We start from the raw sequence: 21,534 nt of genomic DNA, 5'->3' as shown, positions 1-21,534 counted from the left end.
CACTCAAAGCTGAAATAATTTATCACCAGAAATCATTCTCAGAAAAACTATCTTTCAAAAACAAAAGTAAAATAAAAACCTCTTCAGACACTCAAAGCTGACCTAATGCACAATAAAAGATAAAATAAGTCTTTCAGGCAAAAGTTAAATAACACCAGATGGAAATTGTAGATGGCATCTACACAAAGGAATAAAGAACAATGGAAATGGTAGTTACTGGTAAATATATACATGATATCTTTCTTATTATTTAAATATATTGTAAGATAATTGATTAAACAAAACTGTATTGTAGGATTTATAATTAATGTGTAACTTTGTTGTAAGTAAAATGTATGACAACTAGAGTAAGGCTACTCTAAGTTTCACACAGACTGTGGTAAGTTAAAGATAAGTCCTAAAGAAATCAGAAAAGTAACTAAACAAAGAATTATAGCTAATGAGGCAACAAAGGAGGTAAAATGAAATTATAAAAAAATAGTCAATCCAAAAGAAGACAGGATATAAGGTTAATGTACAAAAATCCATTGTTTCCTTACATACCAGTGATGAACAACTGGAATCTGAAATTTAAAATGCAACATTTTAGGGTGCTTGGGTGGCTCAGTCAGTTAAGCATCTGACTTCAGCTCAGGTCATGACCTCATGGTCCATGGGTTCAAACCCCACCTTGGGCTCTGTGCTGACAGCTCAGAGCCTGGAGCTTGCTTTGGATTCTGTGTCTCCCACTCTCTCTGCCCCTCCCCTGCTTGTGCTATGTCTCTCACTCTCAAAAATAAATACAACACTAAAAAAATTTTTTTAATAAAATGCAACATTTTACACTGGCATCAAAAGAAGTGAGGGGGGTGGGAGCACCTGGGTGGTTCAGTCAGTTAAGCATCCAGCTTTTGATTTTGGCTCAGGTCATGATCTCACTGTTGGTGAAATCGCTGCTTGGGATTCTCTCTCTCTCTCTCTCTCTCTCTCTCTCTCTCACTCTCTCCCTCTCTCTCTCAAAATAAATAAATAAGCTTATAAAAGAGAGAGAGAAACACTTAGGTAATGAACAAGATCATTGTACAGATTGTATACAAGATCTATATGAGGAAACTCTGATGAAAAAATTCAAAGGAGATCTAAATAAATGAAGAGATATTCCATGGTAAAAGATAGGAAGACTCACTATTGTCAAGATGTTGATTCTTCACAATTTGATCTAGATCCAATCAAATTCCCAGCAAGTTACTTTATGAATATACACAAATCGATTCTAAAGTTTATATGGAAAGGCAGAAAGACCCATAATGCCAACATAATATTGAATAAGAAAAACAAAGTTGGAGGACTGAAACTATCAGGCTTCAAGACAATATAAAGCTACAGTAATACGACAGTGTGGTATCAGTGAGAGAATAGATAATTTCACCAGTGAAACAGAATAGAGAGCCCAGAAATAGACTCACATAAATATAGTTAACTGGATTTTGACAAAAGAGCACAGGCAATTTCATGTAGGATAGACTTTTCAACAAATGGTACTGGAACAAACTAGACATTCACATGAAAAAAAAAATGAATCTAGACACAGACTTTACACCCTTCACAATATTAACTCAAGATGAATGATAGACTAAATATAAAACACAAAACTATAAAACTTCTAAAATATAACATAGGAGAAGATCTAGGTGACTTTGGGCTTGGCAATGAGTTTTTTGATATAACACCAAAAGCACTATCCATGAAAGAAAAAATTGTTAACTTGGACTTCATTATAGTTAAAAACTTCTCTGCAAAAGACACTTATTAAAAGAAAGAAAAGACACACCACAATCTGGGAAAGAATATCTGCGAAACACATATTGGATAAAGGACTTGTATCTAAAATAGTCAAGGGACTCTTAAAACTCAACAGTATGAAAATAATCTGATTTAAAAATAGGTAAAAGATCTGAATAGACACCTCACAAAAGCAGATATATAGAGGACAGATAAATATATGAAAAGATGTTTAACTTCATGTCATTAGGGAACTGCAAATTAAACAATGAGATACCACTATACACCTATGGCTGAAATTCAAAGCACTGAAATCATCAAATACTGGTGACAAAACAGGAACTCTAGTTCATTGCTGGTGGGAATGCAAAATGATACGGTCACTTTGGAAGACAGTTTGGCAGTTTCTTACAAAGCTAAACACACACTATCCTATGATCTAGCCATTCTACTCCCGGTTATTTACTCATAAGAAAAGAAAGCATACCTACATTCAACTATTTGTAGTCAAATGTTCATAGTGACTTTATTTGTAATTGCCATAAACTGGAAAGATCCCAAAATGTCCATCAATAGGTGAGCAGATAAGCAAATTGTGGTATATGCATGCAGTGGAATACTATTTAACAATAAAAAGGAATGAAGTATTAATACATGTAATACCATGGATGAATCTCAAAATAATTACACTGAGTGAAAAAGCCAGATCCAAAAGAGTTTACACCATATGATTTCATTTGTTTATGACTCTAGAAAATGCAAACAAATCTTGATTGACAAAACAGATCAGTGCAAGAGGAGATAAAGGTGGAGAGGGCTGGGAGAAATGGATTACAATAGCCATGTGGCAACTTTGGGGATAATGGATATGTTCATTATCTTGATTGTGCTGATGATTTCCTGTGTGTATACATATATTAAAACTTATCAAATTGTGCTAAATATGTGCTGTTTATTGGATGTCAATTATGACTCAACAAAGCTCTTAAAAATATTTTTAAAGCTCCCAATTTTGGTCTCATGTTTGACTCTTCAGTCACAGTTCCTTCCTGCTGTGTTGTAAGTCTCTCTCCATGATATTTAAAATATAAAGAACTGGGGTGCCTGGGTGGCTCAGTCAGTTGGGCATCTGACTCTTGATTTTGGCTCAGGTAATGTCTCATGGTTTATGAAATTGAGCCCTACGCTGAGCTCTGGTGAGAGCATGGAGCCTGCTTGGGATTCTCTCCCTCTCCCTCTCTCTCTGCCCCTTCCCCACTCGTGTGCATTCTCTCTCTCTGTCTCTGTCTCTCTCTGTCTCTCTCTCTCTCTCTCAGAATAAATAATAAAAATAAACATTAAAAAAAATATAAAGAACACTTTTTCATTCTCATTAAGTACAAATACTTAATGAAAACCTAATGTGTGTAAGTCAGTGGACTGGGCAAGCACTTGAAGGGGATACGACTGGATGATATAGGGATAGACATCAGATTACAAGGAATAAGAAAGACTGAGGATGATAAGGTGTACTGGCAGGTGTAATTCACTTTACTAGAGTATAAAAAGGCTCAGAGAATGATTAAACAGGAAGGCAAATGTTAGGCCATGGAGAAGCCTTGCCAGAAAGCTTTAAAAAATGGCAAGGTTGAATGAGGTTCAAAGCACCCCAAAACAATTCTAATAGCAGTATCAAAGATCATTGATCACAGATCACTGTAACAAAGATAATAATGAGAAAGTTTAAAATATTGTGAGAATTACCAAAATATGACAGAGTCACAAAGTGAGAAAATGCTGCTGGGAAAATGGTGCCGATAGACTTGCTTGACGTGGGGTTGTTACAAACCTTCCAATTTGTAAAAAATGTAATATCTGCAAAGCACAATGAAACAAGTTATTCCTATAAAAATGGCATATATAATATGTCAGAATTTCCTGTAAAAATGGCATACATAATATGTCAGAATATCAAGAAGAACAGAGAAGATGCCAAACACAAGCTATTAAAGTAATATTCTTTTATAATCTTCTTATTTATTAAACTGTAGTATGTTAAATCTTGATGGGTGGACATGAGATTAGGGAAGAGCAAATTATGAAGACACATTTACTCACAGTATTTCTTCTGTCTGAAAACTATGGGAATACATAGTCCCAGTGTCATCTAATTGAACTATTTCTCCTGAATTTATAGACTTCAGTTGATCGTTCTAAAATTTATCAACTTTGGCACTCTCCCCTCAAGAGCCAGGAATCTTTGGCTGTTATGCCTCAAGTGGAATAAGACTCCTGGAGAAATTCTTTTGCTACCACAACTATTCCAGTGTGGTTCTAAGTGGTGAGTCCCAATGCTTGCCAAATTCCTCTGGTTTGATCCCATCTGGATGAACCCATAATATAGCAAAATAGCACCTTCTACTTCCTGGCCATACTTGATTGTCCAATATCCTTTCAAAATCATGCATACTTTTTATCTTTAAGAAACTACTGGACCAAGGCTCTTAATCTAATGCAGGACATTAGGTATGAACAGGCACAAGGAACAAACGTTTGATCCTTAATCACTGCTACATTCTCTTTCACTTTCATCTTACTGAAAAAGTAATCAAGGAAACTCTAAGAGTGTGTACATCTTTTGCATGTCTAATCATAGTTATGGACCAAATTATATGAGCTTGAAAGTCCCTTGGCAATCAAGGGTTCCAGAAGGAGGACCCCACTATGTGCAAAGCACATAGTGTCTCTTTCTAGTTTCACTTAATATCTAAAATTGAAGCCAAAACTCCTTCTCCGGAGCCCTCTCTTTATTAGGGAGGTAAAATTCATTCTATCTAGTTTCTTAAAATCCTTCCATACACTTCAGTCTTAAGTGAATTCCAGTCAGCCAACGACATTTATGCAATCTGAGAAGCCCTCAACTGAAATTCTCCTGAATCACTAATTCTGAAGCTTCCAAACATTCTTTTGCTGCTTCTGGCCTTTGCTAATTCAATCTTAGCTTTTGTTTTCTAACTCGTTCCTTGTCTCCATACTACTGGGTTCGGACAATGTAGTTCTGCTTCCTTCTAACAAAGCAATCTTGGGCCCCTTTGTGTTGAGCGTGATAACTTCTACCTATACTCCAAACAGGTACATATAATTTTATATTGAAGCCATTCATTACATAATTCAATGAGTTTCAGAATAACACTAAAGACCTCAAACTTCTCAAAAATATGAATATAACCTTCTATATAAATTATATTTTAGATTTATATCCTAGTGTTTAGCTAAAAAAAAAAAAGAAGCAGGGGATAAACCCAAGTACACTCCAGATGTCTTCTCTGGGTGAGTTCAAACTTGTACAAAAATTTTTGGACAAGATACACTGCAGCCAAGTACAGATGAAAGCCATAGAGAAAAGGGAAATGCATGAATCACAGTCATGGTATAAATAACTTGCAGGAATTCATTTCCAGACAACTCATTTCATTCATACTTCAATGCTGAGTTTAGGGGAATACTACTGAATAAGAGAGGGTCAGAGTAGCCAGTTATAAAATACCTATTTTAAATTATTTCTGCATATAACATTTCCCTATGATCAGCTTTTTGTAACTAATTTATTAAACATATGTATGATGGGTACTTTATACAGATTATATAATCCAATACTTACAATAACCTGAATGTATCATTGTTATTATTCCCATATTAAGAAGGATGAAAGAATCCCCACAAGTTTCAGTTACTTGCCCAATTTACCCTGCCAGTAGAGGGTAGCACAAGATATCCAAACCCAAATGTGGCTCCAAAACCTGTGCCCTTTCCAGTAGCATGCACTCACTAGCTGTTGAAGTAGTTATTACTAGTCTAGTGCTTTGGAAAATTCCTGACATGTGGAGCCTGGGGTAGTATAGTAAAAAAACACTTGTGAGCCTAGGCTCTAGCAGGTATGTGACCTTGGCCGAAAAATGTCCCTTTTGCAGGCTTACTTTTTGTCATCTATAAAATGAAGAGCTTGGATGGTCAAAATCTGAGGGCCCTTCCAGTCACAATGCAAAAATACATGGACTGGGGGGAAAGGATGAGTGACAGAGGATCACTTGGGTATTAGGAACAACACAGGCAAACAAGTCCAGGACTGAGGAAAATAGGCAGAAATGAAAGATAAATGTAGTAGTATTGTATCCCCAATATAAATAAACAGACTTTATATGGTATGTACAAAGTTAAACAAGATCCTATCACCAAAAATTTTGACAAGACTCACCTGTTTGAATTTAATACCAATTAACATGTAAATTATACGAAATAAAATACACACAGACATGAGAAACCATCAGACAAACCCACATACGGGGCACACTTTGAGTTTCGTTTTTTTCACAAGGCTCTGAAGACTATGTGGGGTTCCTCTTACATAAAAAGAGGTATGGGGGCACCTGGGTGGCTCAGTCGGTTGAGCGTCCAACTTTGGCTCAGGTCATGATCTCACAGCTCATAAGCTCGAGGCCCGCGTCAGGCTCTGAGCTGTCAGCACAGCTGATAGGGAGCCTGCTTCGGATTCTGTGTCTCCCTCTCTCTCTGCCCCTAACCCACTTGCATTCTGTCTCTGTCTCTCTCAAAAATAAGCATTAAAAAAAAAAAAAAAAGAGGTATGAACTGGCACAACCAGGCATAGGGCAAGAGAGTTAATGGAGTTTCTAGAAAGAGTGGCAGAGAAAAACAACCCATTGTGTCTAAAAGAGCTCTATTCATGAACAAAAGGGAAATGCTCAAAAGATAATGACTGTGTAGGATTTTTGTTTTGTTTTCCTTCTAACATTCAGGCCAGCAAAGTCAGTCTGTGCACAGTGCAACAATTTAAAACCTTCCTAATACATGGCTTCTCCTTATATTCAGACAAGATTCTTCAATAAGATTCACTGATTCTTTCTTGGTTTTCTAAAAGGATGAGAACCAAGGGCCTCTTTGCTCAGCTGCCATCACAGAGAGCCAATAGGAGGTGTATGCAAGCAATCTCCGTGGGAACGTGGCACAGGCCAGAGGTGAAAGGGTTCGAGAGCCAGCTCTCCACCAGCTGCGGCCTGACAGGCAGCGAATGGCCAAGAGCTCTCTGGGCCTTGGAAGACCTAATGGTTTGGGATACACTGTCTGAGACGAGAAGGGATCCAACTTCTAGTCTTGTGAGAGAGTACAGAGGCTCTGGTTATCCATCTTTAGCTCTCTCAACAGATAAATATGCTTTATGTGGAAAAAAGAAAAAAATAAATAAAAGACGATGAGCAGTCTGGCAAAAGAACCTAAGACAAACCAAATCTTCCACAGGATGTTCGCAGACAAAAAGGCTGAGGAATGTGGAAGGGGGATAAACCTCCCCAAAGAGGAAGGGAAGGGGAAAAAAAATTAAAGCCATCAGTTCTGACATTTGCCAAGGAAGGAGAGTGAGAACACTGTTGGAAATGTCCATAAACCAGGTAAAAGTGACTTAGTTCTGACTGACTACACACCCTAACGACACCCCACCACCAAGGCCACCACCCCTGTGCCCCCACTGAAGACTGCAGCTGCTTCTCAAGCCCCGGAGAGCAACAGGCTGAATATAGTGACAGCTGGAAGGAAGGGGATTTAGGCAAGAACTTGGCATACATTGAAGTATAGCCAAAAGGCACAAATATGAAGAGAGAGAGAGAGAGAGAGAGAGAAAGAGACAATTTTCCTGTGTGGTTTGTGCATGTGGTATGGGGGGGGGGGGGTGGCGCTCAAAATAAGAGCTAGCCAAAGTTCTGGCCTTGATTGCCTGAAGGATTTGGCAGGCTCAGCCTTTCTCATGGCAGGCGGGCCAGGATATGAAGCTTTCAGCTGTCTGCTTCAATGTTTTCCTCACTGTCACCATTTTCATGTTTGGCCCCTGGCTCGTTTGTATTTTCTTCTTCTTTGGGGATTAGCACATAAGTGCGGACAAAATCCATTTTGGTTATTCAAAACTGTGTCATTTCCTCCCACACCGTATTTGTCAACTAGGGACTTCAAGAACATGAAATTCTGACAGAGTACAAAACAAATCGTAGAATTAGATGATCTGAAAGGGACCTTAGAGGCCATCTAATCCAGCCTCATTTTACAGCTAGGGAAACTAATAGCAGCTAAGAGAAGTAAGGTGATCTGCTGAAATCACACTGCTATTTAGAGTAGTGAAGTCAAAAGAAACATCCAGCTCTCCCATTCCCATCCTGCCAGTGCCTTGTTCACAAAAAGCAGTATTCCTTTAGGATTCCATCTCACACAACATGCTAATCTACCCTTGACAATCCCTTTCTTAATGGGGACTTAATAAGAATTGTGATGCTTTTTCCCCTCCCTCTCTCTCCCTTGCCCCCTCTGTTTTCTGATCAAAATTTCGAACATAGGTTTGGTAAGTCATTATCCAAGATGTTAGGTCTCAAGAAAAAGAAACTTGGAGATTTATATAACTAATAGTACTCTGAGAAGATGCTACCTAAAACCAAGCAGAATGCAGGTCATTAAAAACTAGCTTCATAAACTTAGATCTTAACTTTCACATGTCCTATATAATGGCCATTATTATTAAATCATAAAAATAATGCTGCTACCCAAATAAACTGCGGCCTCAGTATATCCTGCTATGTTCATTTACAAAGTAGCAGATTAATTTCAGGTCTTGGAGATGAAGCAAATTAAGCAGATATTTTAAAAAGCAGTATTTCTAGCTCAAGAAAAAAATCTTAAAATCAGAAGATAATATTTTCACTTGAAAGAAAAAACTATAAAAAAACATGAAAATTTTTTTTTAATGTTTATTTTTGAGACAGAGAGAGACAAAGCATGAACAGGGGAGGGTCAGAGAGAGAGGGAGACACAGAATCTGAAGCAGGCTCCAGGCTCTGAGCTGTCAGCACAGAGCCCGACGCGGGGCTCGAACTCACGGACAGTGAGGTCATGACCTGAGCCGAAGTCGGACGCTTAACAGACTGAGCCACCCAGGCACCCCATGAAATGTTTTTTTATGACACAGTTGAACCTATATACAAAAATTATTTCATAATTTTTCCCTTTTTGCTAATGGAACTAATTTCTAATATTGAGAAAAATCACATTCTCAGAAATGTGTGAAGATTTTAAATTCCAGTATAGTTGACAGTATTATATTAGTTTTAGGTGTACAATATATACACCTAAAATATATAGTATACACTATACAATATATAGTAATTCAATATATACACTCTATATATAGTAATTCAGTATATACACTATACAATATATAGTAATTCAACAATTCTTTCCATTGCTCAGACCTCATCTTGGTAAGTGTACTCTTAATCCTGTTCAAGAAATAGGTGACCTTTAAAGACTTAAAAGATTTGGACTCTACAAAGAAGTTTGTAAGTGTGGAGAGGCAGGTGGATATATATTGGTTTACATGCAAGGTCATAAGTAAGGATTCGATCTTGTATCAAATTATGGCTTCTACTAAAAGTGTTTTTCAGTACTATGGAAACCATGGTCTATGACGTTTTTTAAAAAGCTTCACCTCTTTTTGCTGCATCTGCTGCGAGAATGGACACTATCCTCAACAATCAGACTGTCGACATATTCCAGAAAATGGCAACATCATTCTGAAGAGACACACAGTTATTGTGAAGGGCCCCAGGGGAACCCTATGGGGGACGTGCAGTCACATCAATATAGAACTCATTCTCCTTGGAAAGAAGAAACACCTGCAGGGTATCTTAAATGCAGAAAGATGAGTTAATTCTTGAAGGAAACAACAGTCAGCTGCTTTCATACAGCAAGCCATGATAGTTAAAAAAGAGTATCAAAAAATTGGGGGATGCTAACTATGTCTTTGAAAAAGAAATAGCATCAACAGGCTGATGAATAAGATCTAAAAGTTGTACGCTACAGAAACAAGATGCTGGGTAATGAAAAATGGCATCAGGGGCGCCTGGGTGGCTCCGTCGGTTAAGCGTCCGACTTCAGCTCAGGTCACGATCTCGCGGTCCGTGAGTTCGAGCCCCGCGTCGGGCTCTGGGCTGATGGCTCAGAGCCTGGAGCCTGCTTCCGATTCTGTGTCTCCCTCTCTCTCTGCCCCTCCCCCATTCATGCTCTGTCTCTCTCTGTCCCAAAAATAAATAAACGTTAAAAAAAAAAAAAAAAAAAATGGCATCATAGTTGTGTCAAAATAAGATTATTTAATAAAGAGTACTAGAACACATTACATAGCAAAAGACAAAGACTTAAAACAAACCAAACAATAATGTTAATGTAACACCCAGATACAAGAGAATCTGGTAAATTTCAGAGTTCTGGGAGCTTTGTCTTCATGTTTACACAGAGCACTAACAACATGCAAGGCATCTTGCTAGGTGTTGTAGTAGATGCAACAATGAATAAACTGGTCTCTCTCATCAGGAAATTTATCATCTCACTGTATCTACATGTTCCTTCCAGGGAATGAGAAAGGTCTAGGGAAGCATTTCTAAAACCTTTTTGCTCTTGGGACCCATTCACACTCTTAAATACCATTAAAGATTCACAGTTTTTATTTATAGGGGATATGTTTACCATCTTAGAAATGAAAACTGATGAATTTTTAAAGCATTTATTTGTTAATTCGTTTAAAAAAACACTAATAAACCCATGACATCTTAGCATAAATAATGATTTAATTAAGAATAACTATTTTCTAAAACAATATAATTTGGTGAGAAGAATGGCATTGTACATTCTTACAAATCCCTTTAATGTCTGGCTTCGTAGATGAGAGCTGGAGTCTGATATCTGGTTCTTCATTCAAGTTGTTATAATATCATACTTTAGAGGCCCTCTAGACAACTCCACTGTATGCTTGTGAGAAAATGAGAATGAAAAAGGTAAATATAATGTGTTAATATTATGATGAAAACAGTTGACCCCACAGATTCCTTGAAAGATCTCCTGAGACACCCAGGGATCTCAGACTTCATTCTAAGAGCCACTAGTCAATAGTAATAAAAAGTATGTTCAAAACTGTTCAAAACTGGGTAAATTAAGAGTGAATTCAAGCTTACTTTACTTGAGGTTTTAACTTAGGGACATCTTACAGTAACAGAGTTCATTACTTAGCCTACTAATTCTAAGACTAGACTTGTTTTCTTGTGAGACAGTCCACACTGCATGATGAGTCTTCTTTCTCTGGCATTGTCAAGACTGCCTCCTCAAAAGGCTTGGGCTGCGTGTGCATTGGCACAATGATGAGGGGACCATGTGCCCCCTTTGCCTGAGGCAGTCCCAGTCTAGTTCTATTGCTCCAGAGTAATCATTAGTACAATCCTTCCCTCTCAAAAGTATTCTAGTTTGGATGATAATTATATAGTCACCCTGACAATGCCTCGCAAAAGGAATACAAGCATTCTGCTTCTTCCCACTGTGTGGACAGGTCTAAAAGAAGCCATGCTGCGTTTGTTACATGGTAATATCCCACCAGCCTCTTCTCCTAAAAGACAGCCAATTGAGGGAGAAAATTCCTTATGATCTCTTGGTTCTGTGTCTTCTTTTGCTTTCTTATACTGTTGACAGTAACCATTCTGGACAGTTCTGTATGACAGCATGTGCCGTTTGTTCTTTTGCCATGCACCTTGTTCAGAGTTTGAACTATAGGATGTCACTCTTGCCCAACTGCTTCAAATTGGTTGGAATATAACCTATAGATTAAGGGCTACAAATTAACCAGACTAGGTTAACCACTAGGCTAATAAAACACTGGCCAAAACCTAGCACATAGATTCACCCCATAAGCAGAAATTCAGGCAACTCAGTAAGACAAGAGACTTCTTTGAAAAAGTATTAAATTTACCAGGCCAAACTCCATGAGCATGGCAGGGGGGATGAAGAGGACTGGAAAAGAAGTGCTGTAAATTTTGATTAGTGAACCTTGAAACTGACACAAATTTGGCTTTGTGTCCTCAAGTGGCAGAGAAACTTCAGCAGTTATCCAGTGCTTTTAGAGAGTAGGGTAAAATTATAAGAACATTTTTATGAGTTGTGGCTGGCAAGCCCTGGCCTGTTAAAACTCTTTAAAGACCAATGCCTTGGTGGAGGTAACATTTACTATTTACTGTAGCTCTGGTTGTTAGGGGTTATTGCTAAGGTCCCTGTTTTCCATGACATCAGCAGCATTCCAAGGGAAGTGTGTGTCAGTGACTTTCAGTAATGACTCCTTTTTCCAAATGTTCACAGCTTCTGCCAAGCTGCCCTACACCTGCACACCAGCTGAGTTGGAGGAAAAGGAAAAGCACGATGGATTAAGTGGGATTTTTGTCTGGGTTCCTTAATGAGACTAAAGGCTTTTCTTCCTTCAGTGTTTGGTTTTGTGTAATAAATTGATGCCGATCCGTTTAGGAGTGACATGACTCATCCTTAACATTTCATAAACCAATCTGATTATCTGTCATGACCTCCAGCTGTCACATTCTGGACTAGCCTTTCGGGAGTTTTCTTCTGGGTTTACCAAGATGATCAGCATGGCATGCCAAACACTGGGAGAGGGTTTTGAGGGAGGCATCTGCTGTGCGCCCCCCCCCCCCCCCAATTAGCAGGAAACAGCAGCAATGAGGAGATGTTCCTGTGTAGCTGCTGTAAGGATCACCTGGCCTTCAACATTTCAAACCAGACATATACTTTCGAGGCAGCAGTGGACTCACTCCAGAATCTGTCCTCACCACAATAGGGATATGGTTCATCTCATCTAAGAGTGCCTACTGACCAGTCAAGAAATCTGTCACTGGTAGTGGGACCAATACTAACCACATGCTTACAAAAGACCTTTTTTTTTTAATGTTTTAAAATTTATTTTATTTTTTTATTTAAAAAAATTTTTTTTTAACTTTATTTATTTTTGACACAGAGAGAGAGCGAGCATGAGCTAGGCAGGGGCAGAGAGAGAGGGAGACACAGAATCCGAAGCAGGCTCCAGGCTCTGAGCTGTCAGCACAGAGCCTGATGCAGGGCTTGAACTCATGAACCGTGAGATCATGACCTGGGCCGAAGTCGGACGCCTAACCAACTGAGCCACCCAGGCGCCCCTTTTCTTATATTTTAAGACCTCGCTTCCAAAAGGCTACAAGCACTTTATCAACATTAAACTCATGAGTATTCATGATAATCCTCTGGGAGGTGGCAAATATTAGTTCAAGTGGTAGAAACTGGGAGATGACATGAAGGAGAATGAAGTCCTTTTGCAGGAGTGAGGCAGGAGAGCACATGGAGCCCCAACCCCACACCTTCACCTGTTAGATAACTGACCCCTGTTCAGTTCTGCCTAGGCTAGACTAATCTGCTCTCCTGTCCCAATCAAATGATTGTAAAAAACAAGCACTGTTGTTAATGACGCAAAGTACGAAGCTATCAAAGGAAAACAAGAACAACTTTACGTAAAGGTGCAGAGAAATGAGCTCTTAAAGATTTTGACGAGAATGATTTATGCTTCCAATATCTGGTTCTATGCACAGCATAAGGCTGGAGATGTCATCTTTCTGTATCTTAGTTTCCTCATCTATTAAAGCTAAAAAAAAAATGTTAATATCTCCAAGATGTTTTGAAATTTTAATTTTTTGAACTGCATAGATAACTTTGAGTGAGGATCTCGGAAGTGCTAAAAAGTATCCTTTTTTACAGTAGATTACACAGTTCTAGAGGAAATTCTTTTAATTACTGATATATTTGTTCTTTGGAAACAGGAATGAATTCATGTGCTTTCCAGTGATTTTTAAAATAAAAAAGCCTCTATAATGATAAAAAAATAATCATCTTCATCTTGAAGAAATTACAAGGAATCTTTTTAAAAAACCATAGGAGTGGTATCATCTGCAGTTTATGATAGCCACGGATAATATACTAACAAAAATGGCTCTGTTTCCCAATTTCTCTTAGACTTCATCAAAAAAGATTCAAACATGAAAAAGTACTAAAGGAATCGTTCACATTCAACCACAGATTGCCTATGAAGACTGGAAAACACAGCTCTTGAGTTCAATTCCTGAATTAAACTGCAAAAGCCTGTCCAGTATAATCTCACATTAAATCCTGAGCCTCCGTTTCCCTGAATAATTTTTAAAGGGGGAGTTTTACAATTATGGGTTGATAGCAAAAAATTGAGCAGTTACTACCAATTATAAAACAAGATCTCAATAAAATTTCTGGTACACCGAATTAACAAAGTTATCTGAGACTAACTTTCACAAATCATTTTCATAAATAAATAAATATATAAATTAGGAAGCAGGGGAGGGGGGAGTGGTTTATCCAAAGTGCTTCAATCCTAAGAAAAAAGAATTGGAAAAAAAAAATTCTTTTCTTCTTGAAGATAAAAGATTTAATGAGTTACTAATCCCCTCAGTAAAGTTCCTCTGGTAATTGCCCCTATTCTAAGCCACACTAATTTTGCTAGGAGCTTTTGCTGTTAAAAGATGTTGTTTTATTATGTTAAACTACACACAAAAGCAATGTAACAAAACAGCAAAATATGCTTCTGATTTTGTTATGCTACCAACCTATACTTATCCAGAAATTTTAACTGCCAAGTGTCTTTTATCTAATGCAGACTTCATCTTTCACCACCCACCCTTCACCACATAAAGTAACAACGTCATTAGGAGTGGAAAACTCTGTGGGAATAAAAACCTGAGCCCTGGAAAAAAATACTAAATGGGAATCTGCCTCCAGCTCTGCAGATTTTCAAGCTTATCCTGGCCTCTTGGGTCTGGAAGCTAGACTTTTGTGCCCAGAATATGGCTGGATGAGGAAGGCAGTCTCAAATCGTACCCTGAGGGCTAGGAACAGAACACACAGCCTATAGTCCTCCAAAGAGGTTTCAGGGCTCCCGCTACAGAGGATCCTTTCTCATTGGCCATTGGTGATGTCATGCCCATGTCTCCAGGGCCCAGGAAATGCACCATGACTAATGGAGTGCCTCGTTTGTGAATACACATTCCATCTCCGAGGAGCAGCAACAGGCAGAGTTTCAAGGCAAGGAAGGCCCAGAGACTGCCAGTCAGCCAAGCACAGAGGGCCTTCAGTAGTCCTGAAATAGACTGCTCTTGTTCACCTCCTCAGAAAACCCTTCAGCAACTGCCTGTATGCCTGTGGCCTGTACTGCTGGAGGACAATAACCTTAACACTGGTTTGTTTTAAAAATTCGCCTCTTTAAGGAAAGAGAAGTGGTCACTGTAATAAGGCACACATCCTTCCAGATTTCTAATATATTAAGGCAGGGGTTAGCAAACTTTTTCTGTAAAGGACAAGATAATACAAATTTTAGGCTTTGTGAGCCATATGGTCTCTATTAAAACTATTCATTTCTGCCTTGCTGTGTAAAAGCAGCAATAGGCAAGACCTAAATGAGTAAGGATGGCTGTGTTACAGTAAAACTTGACTGACAAAAACAGGCAGCAGGCCGGCTTTGGCCCATGGGCTGGAGTCTGCTGACTTCTGTATTAAAGGGTGAGTCACCCCTTCCTCTGCCACATACCCAGGCCAAAGGACTCTCAAGTAGGAGTGCAGTGACAGGAAAGGATGTGAGGAAGTTTTCACGCTATACCTGTGATGGTTAGCCCATGTAGAGAGTTCACAGAGGCAGTCTAACCCATGGTTTCAGACTGTGGTAGCTGAAGTCAATTGGCTAGGTATAAATTCTGACTCTGCCACCTCTGAATTGAAGGATTTGGACAAGTTACTTTAGTCTTCTGATCCTTGGTTCCTTCATCTGCAAAAGGAAGTCCCAGATTATTCATACTTGGGTTCATATGAAACTTCAGGGAGATAATATTTGAACAAAGCCTATTAGTATAATGTGTAGTACTCAGTAATTACTGAGTAGATTCAAAATCTACTCAGATGACCACACATCACAGATGACCACAAAATCACAGATGACCACAAATGTAGGACACTGTGACTTTCTTTCCAATTCTATTAATATCTATTGATACTATCATCATCTTAAGTAGCTGCATAGAATTTCACATGGAATGCACCAAAATTCCTAGCGTTCAACATTTTACTATCTCTAGACCTTATAAACAATAGTATGATAAATATCCTTAAACATACACACTTGAACACCTATTCAATTTTGTTCCTTGGGGCAAAAAGGTATGCACATTTTAAAGAACCTGTAACTATTCTGCCAATTGGCTCACCAGAAAGGCTGTACCAGTTTCTATTTGAACCAGCACTGAGAGGATCTGTTTTCTAACATTCCTGGCAATACTGCAAATACTTTGTTTTAGCATTGGAAAAACTAAGACCCAGAGAGGCTAAATCACTTGCTCAATTTTAATAAGAAATGCTTCCTCTCTCCTTTGGCCTACAAATTTATATAAAACATTTTATAATTATTTTGATAGCACCAATCTTTCCAGAACCCATGATTGGCAATTACTATTAATAATTCCATTGGATGATTAAGAAAACTGGAGCCCAGAAGTTTACTTAAGATAGCCAAAGTTCTTCAGATAAGGCAACGAATACAGAGGAACATGAATCAAGCTAGAAATAAACTTCATACTAATATTGGGCCATGCAAGGTTCACCATAATTTAATTTTAAAACAGCAGAGAAATATACTAACTTCTCAGGAACTGGTTTAATTTTTCTTTCTTTTGGCAATTAGTTAATCCAAACACAGTCCTTTTTTTTTTTTTTTTTTTTTCTGTGAACCTAAGTAAGCCTATATACCAAATGTCCTCTCCCAGCAGAAAAAACTCAAAACCCTGAGCTTTTGACAAGAAAGTCACAGATCTAGGCATTTGTTAAAATTTACTTCATTCACTCTATCCTGTTCTCTTGCCTTATTTTCTTCTCAAGGCTTATCACAATTTGAAATATATTACTTATTTCTTTGTAACAACAAAGTTCTATGAGGACAGGGGCTTAGTCTTGTTTACTATCTTTTCAGTACCTAGAACAGTACCTGGCACAGAGCATGTGGTTTATAAATATTTATTAAATGGATGGATCCTCCCAGATACCATCTATGTATTTCCCTAGCTGTACAATCTCCAAGACAGGCAGTTTTTGGCAGGCATTTTCTATTAATAAGAGTTGCCATTCCCTATTTACAACATTGCATAACATACCAGCTTCCTAATGGAGAAGAGCAGACTGTTTCTCTCCATTAGAGTTCCTAGCCCAAACCTCCATTATAAGTTGAACCATAGCATATGCTGGCACATGATAGCATATCATGATTTCCCACCTTACCCCTTCAACTAGAATATTCTGCCACCGTTAGCCCTTGTAAACATGTGTACTGGTTTTATGTATTTGTTTTGTTGGACTCCAAAAGAACCTCCCAAGTGGGTCAGTAATTGAAGTGAGGTTCCAAAGACAAATACATCACCTGTTCACTGTTTTATAAAAGATATTTTATTAAAGATGTAATGAACACGGTAGTTAGTCAACTACCCAGCATCCATTGTGTCTCAAATGACTGATCTGGTTGTATGTGGCCAAATGTGGTATCCACTGGCCATATATGATCATTTAAATTTAAATTAATTCCAAAAACTCAGCTCTTTAATTGCACTAGGCACATTTCAAGTGCTCAAGAATTGCCACATGTGGCTAACAGCTACTGTATTGGAAGCACAGATACGGAACTTTTCCATCACTAAAGAAAGTCCTATTGGACACTATGGGATCTAGTTAAACATGGTAGGTTATCCGACTCACTTTGCCTTCAACTGATTTTTAAATGGGCATGTAACAGAATTCTGGTCAATAAAACCAGGAAGTCTGTCAAATGGCTTTTGGGAAAGGCTTCCTTATTCCTAAAAAACAAAGCCTCACAAGAGATGGTCTTTCTTCTGTCTTATCCATAATATTGGTTTAGAATGTGATGGAAATACTGCAGCCCTCTTGTGAACCTGAGGGAGCCAGTCTAAGAGCAAAGATGGCACAGGAGAGCAATGAAAGGAATAGGAGTTCTTAATGAAATCACTAAGCTAGTATTAAACTGTTACCGACATAGTATCTTCATTATGTGAAATAACCAGATAACAAATGTCCTTACTGTTTAAGTCATTTGAAGTCCTTGAAGTTTTTGTAACTTACATCCAGATGCAACCTAACTTACATCCAGAGCTTTATTTAGATTTTAGTATTGCTTTTCAATAAAAAGGTTCTAGTCATTCAATGTATTGCTAAAAATCTGCAAGGACTGTAGGTCTCAAATTTGGCTACAACAATGTAGCCTCTCATAGATCTGAACATCTTAAAAATAACAAAGGGAGAAAGAAACTTTTTACCGTATCACTTTTTCATATGAAAACTCTTAGTTTAAAATGCAATATGAAAAATATTTTACATTTGCAAAAAAAATTTCAACAGTGAAGCCTCTATTTCTGATAGATAGCACTAAGAATTTTAGGGTAGGATTAGAAAATTCAGAGTTCTCAGAATTGGAAGGATCCTCAAAGATTGCTTAGTTCAGCTCTTTCATTTAAAACTGAAGAAACTGAGGTCCACAGAAATAAAGTAACTGTGGTAGACAGAACGGTGGCCCTCCAGTCCTAATCCTTAGGACCTATGCATATGTTATCTTACATGGCAAAAGGGATTTTGCATATGTGTTTAAATTAAGGATTTTGAGATGGGGAAACTATCTTGAATTATCTGGTGAGCCCACTGTAGTTACAAGGACCTTACAAAAGAGCACCAAGGGTAAAAGAAAGGAAAAGAAGATGTAACAAAGGAACCAGTGATTAGAGTGATGTACTTTGAAGGTGCTAGAAGGGACAATGAGCCAATGAATGCAGGCGACCTCCAGAAGGTGGAAAAGGCAAAGAAATGGATTCTCCCCTGAAGCTTCCAGAAGGCAGCCCTGCCAACACCTAGACTTTAAACTTCTCACCTCCAAAAATGTAAGAGAATACATTGGTGTTTTATGCCACTAAATTTGTGGTAATTTCTGATAGTAGCAATAGGAAATATAGTTACCTCCCCAAAGTTACCAAGCTTATACTGGCAATGCCAGAACTCAAATCTTCTGACTCTAGGTCCAATTTTCCTCCTACCAAAAACTTCCATATATTATTTCCTTTTCCATGCTGCTTTCTCAATTATGGGAAGATCTCAGTTCAATGCCTTTGTAGTGTTTTGTGGAAAAGCACTTGATTAACCACAATATGGGACCATTGTGTAGTGGTTAAGAGCATAGCCTCAAAGAGCCAGATAGACTGATTTTTGAATCCTGCCTGGCTCTGCTGCTTATCAACTAACTTTGGGGCTTTGGGGTATAACAGCCATCTGTGCCTCAGTTCTACCATCTATACAACGAGGCTAATAATATTATCTATTTTTTAGGTTTATTATGATACGTTAGTTAATATTTGTGAAGAACATAAGACATGCCCAGTACAGAGAAAATAGTATGTGTTTGTTATATTATAAACTTTTAGAAATCTGGCTGACCTGTCTGCAAACTATCACACGCAAACCTATTCACAACAACAACAAAAATTTAAAGGCTATTAGATAACAAAGAATTTAACTCAAAATTAAATTTTCACCTCAGGATGTTTCTTAACTAACTTTGATTTCTAACTAACATAGTTTAGATCGTATTTTAGAATTTTCTGTATGTTTGGGCAAGTTACATTTCAGCCAGACTACAAATAGTTCAGCCAATTTACAGATAGGGAAAGTGCCTAATTTATACCATAAAACCAACATGGAATCAGTTTTTATAAATAATATAAGACCAATATTTTGAAAAACATGGACTATGCATATGGTATTTGATTAACTAGTTCATTCAAATGGCTGGGCCTCATTCTATAGAATAAGGTGAATGGAAGCCTTTGAGATCTCATATTTAGAAGCCTCAATCACTCTTAAGGTAACTTACGGCTCTGCCAAAAATTTCCCCAGTTGGCAAGAAAGTAGCTAAATATGAGGATTTTCCTCCTCATAACATATTCTCATGTGCATGCTTGTAAGTATTACTTGTTTGGCTTGGTTTTCATTTTAATGGAATGCAGCCACTCCCAAAGCATTAAAACCATTCACTGAGATTTGGACACGCTGCATTTTGGACGAATGAGAAAGATTCTTTAACAGGAGATAGGAAATGAGGATATTTAATTGAATCAGTGAAATATTCACAGGCAGCATAAGTCTATAATGATAAGACAAAAATGAAAATGTAAACTCCATGAAGCCAGCACCTATGCCTATCCTGTCCCCATTATAACCCTGAACTTATTAGCACAATCCTGTTACACTGGTAGGTGTGCAGTATTTGTGCAACGAACAAATGGACTGCCAAAGGAGAAGCAAAAAGCTAAATGTGTATAAACAAAGCAACACGGAATGTTCCTGCACTTTCTGGGATGTGCAGGATTGTGCAGAGAGGAAAATGTTAGTAATATTAGTGTTGTAAGGTATCTTTATTTGCAAGAGTCCATGGTACAAGTAGAACCTGTAATGAAATCTTGCTGAATCTCAGAATGAAGCTACCTCCTTAAAAGAGCTGAATTTTTCTTCATTAATTAAAACACTGCTGAAGAGGAGAATTGGCACTAGAATAGAGCCAAACACACAGGCATTCCACTATTCTTGAACACTGCATACTGCATGATTTTATTCATCTTAAATGTAACCAAGTCTGAGCTGATGAGGAAGAGGTAATTTGGCAATTTAAAATTCTCTAGATCAATCATAAATATATAAAAAGAGAATCATCTTCATCACAATTTCAAACTTGTGCTCTGCAAAAAAACATGGTTTTTTGTTTGGTTTTTTTTTTGCAGATTTAAAAAACCAATTGACAATCTGGGAGAAAATATTTGTAAACCACATACCCAACAATGGATTCATATCTAGGCTATGAAGAGAACTCTCAAAACTCAACATTAAAAAAATGAAAAATCCAATTAGAAAATGAACACAAAGATATGCATGGGCACTTCACCAAAGGAGACACACAGACAGCAAGCAAGCACATCAAAAGATGTTCGATATCATTAGCCATTAGAGAAATGTAAATTAAAATAAAAATGAAATATCACTACACAGCTATCAAAAAGGCTAAAATGAAAATTAGTGTAACACCAAATACTAGAGAATGCAAAAATTAGATCACTCATACACTACTGGTGGAAATGTACAATGGAATAGCCACTCTGAAAACAGTTTGACAGTACCTTTTAAAACCAAAAAAAATCCATCACACAAGCCAGAATTGCACTCTTACGCACATATACGAGAGAAATGAAAACTTATTTTCATTTAGAAACTTGTATAGGAATGTCACAGCAGCTTTTTCATAATAGCCCCAAACTGGAAACCACCAAATATCCTTAAAAGGGTATGGTAGGTACATCCATACCACAGAATAATACTCAGCATTAAAAAGGAATGAATTATATATCCACACAACAACTTGGATGAACCTTAAGGAAATTATGCTGAATAATTTGAATAATACTCCCTAGACATTTCTTTGTACCTTCCTGTGAATCTATAATTATTTCAAACTAAAAGTTTTTTTTAATCCTCTTAAAATAAATCATTCAGATTTGAGTGTTCTACCCTTTTGAAGGTAATCTATGTGATTTTAAGTCCTTAGTTCCTTTTTTTTTTTTTTTTTAAACGTATGTATGACCTCTCCCACAGTGGACATTTTTTTTTAACTTTATTTATTTTTTGAGAGGGAAGTGGGGACGGAGCATGAGCAGGGGAGGGGCAGAGAGAGAGGAAGAGAGAAAATCCCAAGCAGGATCCAGCCGTCAATGCAGATCATAA

The 21,534-nt window shown here is 37.7% G+C and overlaps 1 protein-coding gene and 1 long non-coding RNA gene across 5 annotated transcripts in view; both read right to left on the bottom strand.

Annotated features, from left to right (window-relative positions):
* RAD51B (RAD51 paralog B) overlaps nucleotides 1-21,534 on the bottom strand; it is a 641,492-nt gene that overhangs the window by 367,757 nt on the left and 252,201 nt on the right. The gene's annotated exons all lie outside the window — the stretch shown is intronic.
* Nucleotides 1,864-15,597, bottom strand: LOC132670026 (uncharacterized). Its single transcript, XR_014137834.1, has 4 exons — nucleotides 15,326-15,597; nucleotides 10,475-10,596; nucleotides 3,505-3,615; nucleotides 1,864-2,380 (listed from the first exon to the last, which is right to left on the bottom strand). It is a non-coding gene; the product is annotated as an uncharacterized LOC132670026 (long non-coding RNA).

Source organism: Panthera onca, chromosome B3 (assembly GCF_046562875.1).
Source record: "Panthera onca isolate mPanOnc1 chromosome B3, mPanOnc1 haplotype 2, whole genome shotgun sequence".
Classification (NCBI taxonomy): Eukaryota; Metazoa; Chordata; class Mammalia; order Carnivora; family Felidae; genus Panthera; species Panthera onca.
The sequence above is the reverse complement of the archived record's forward strand: the minus strand, read 5'-3'. Positions and strand labels throughout refer to the sequence as shown.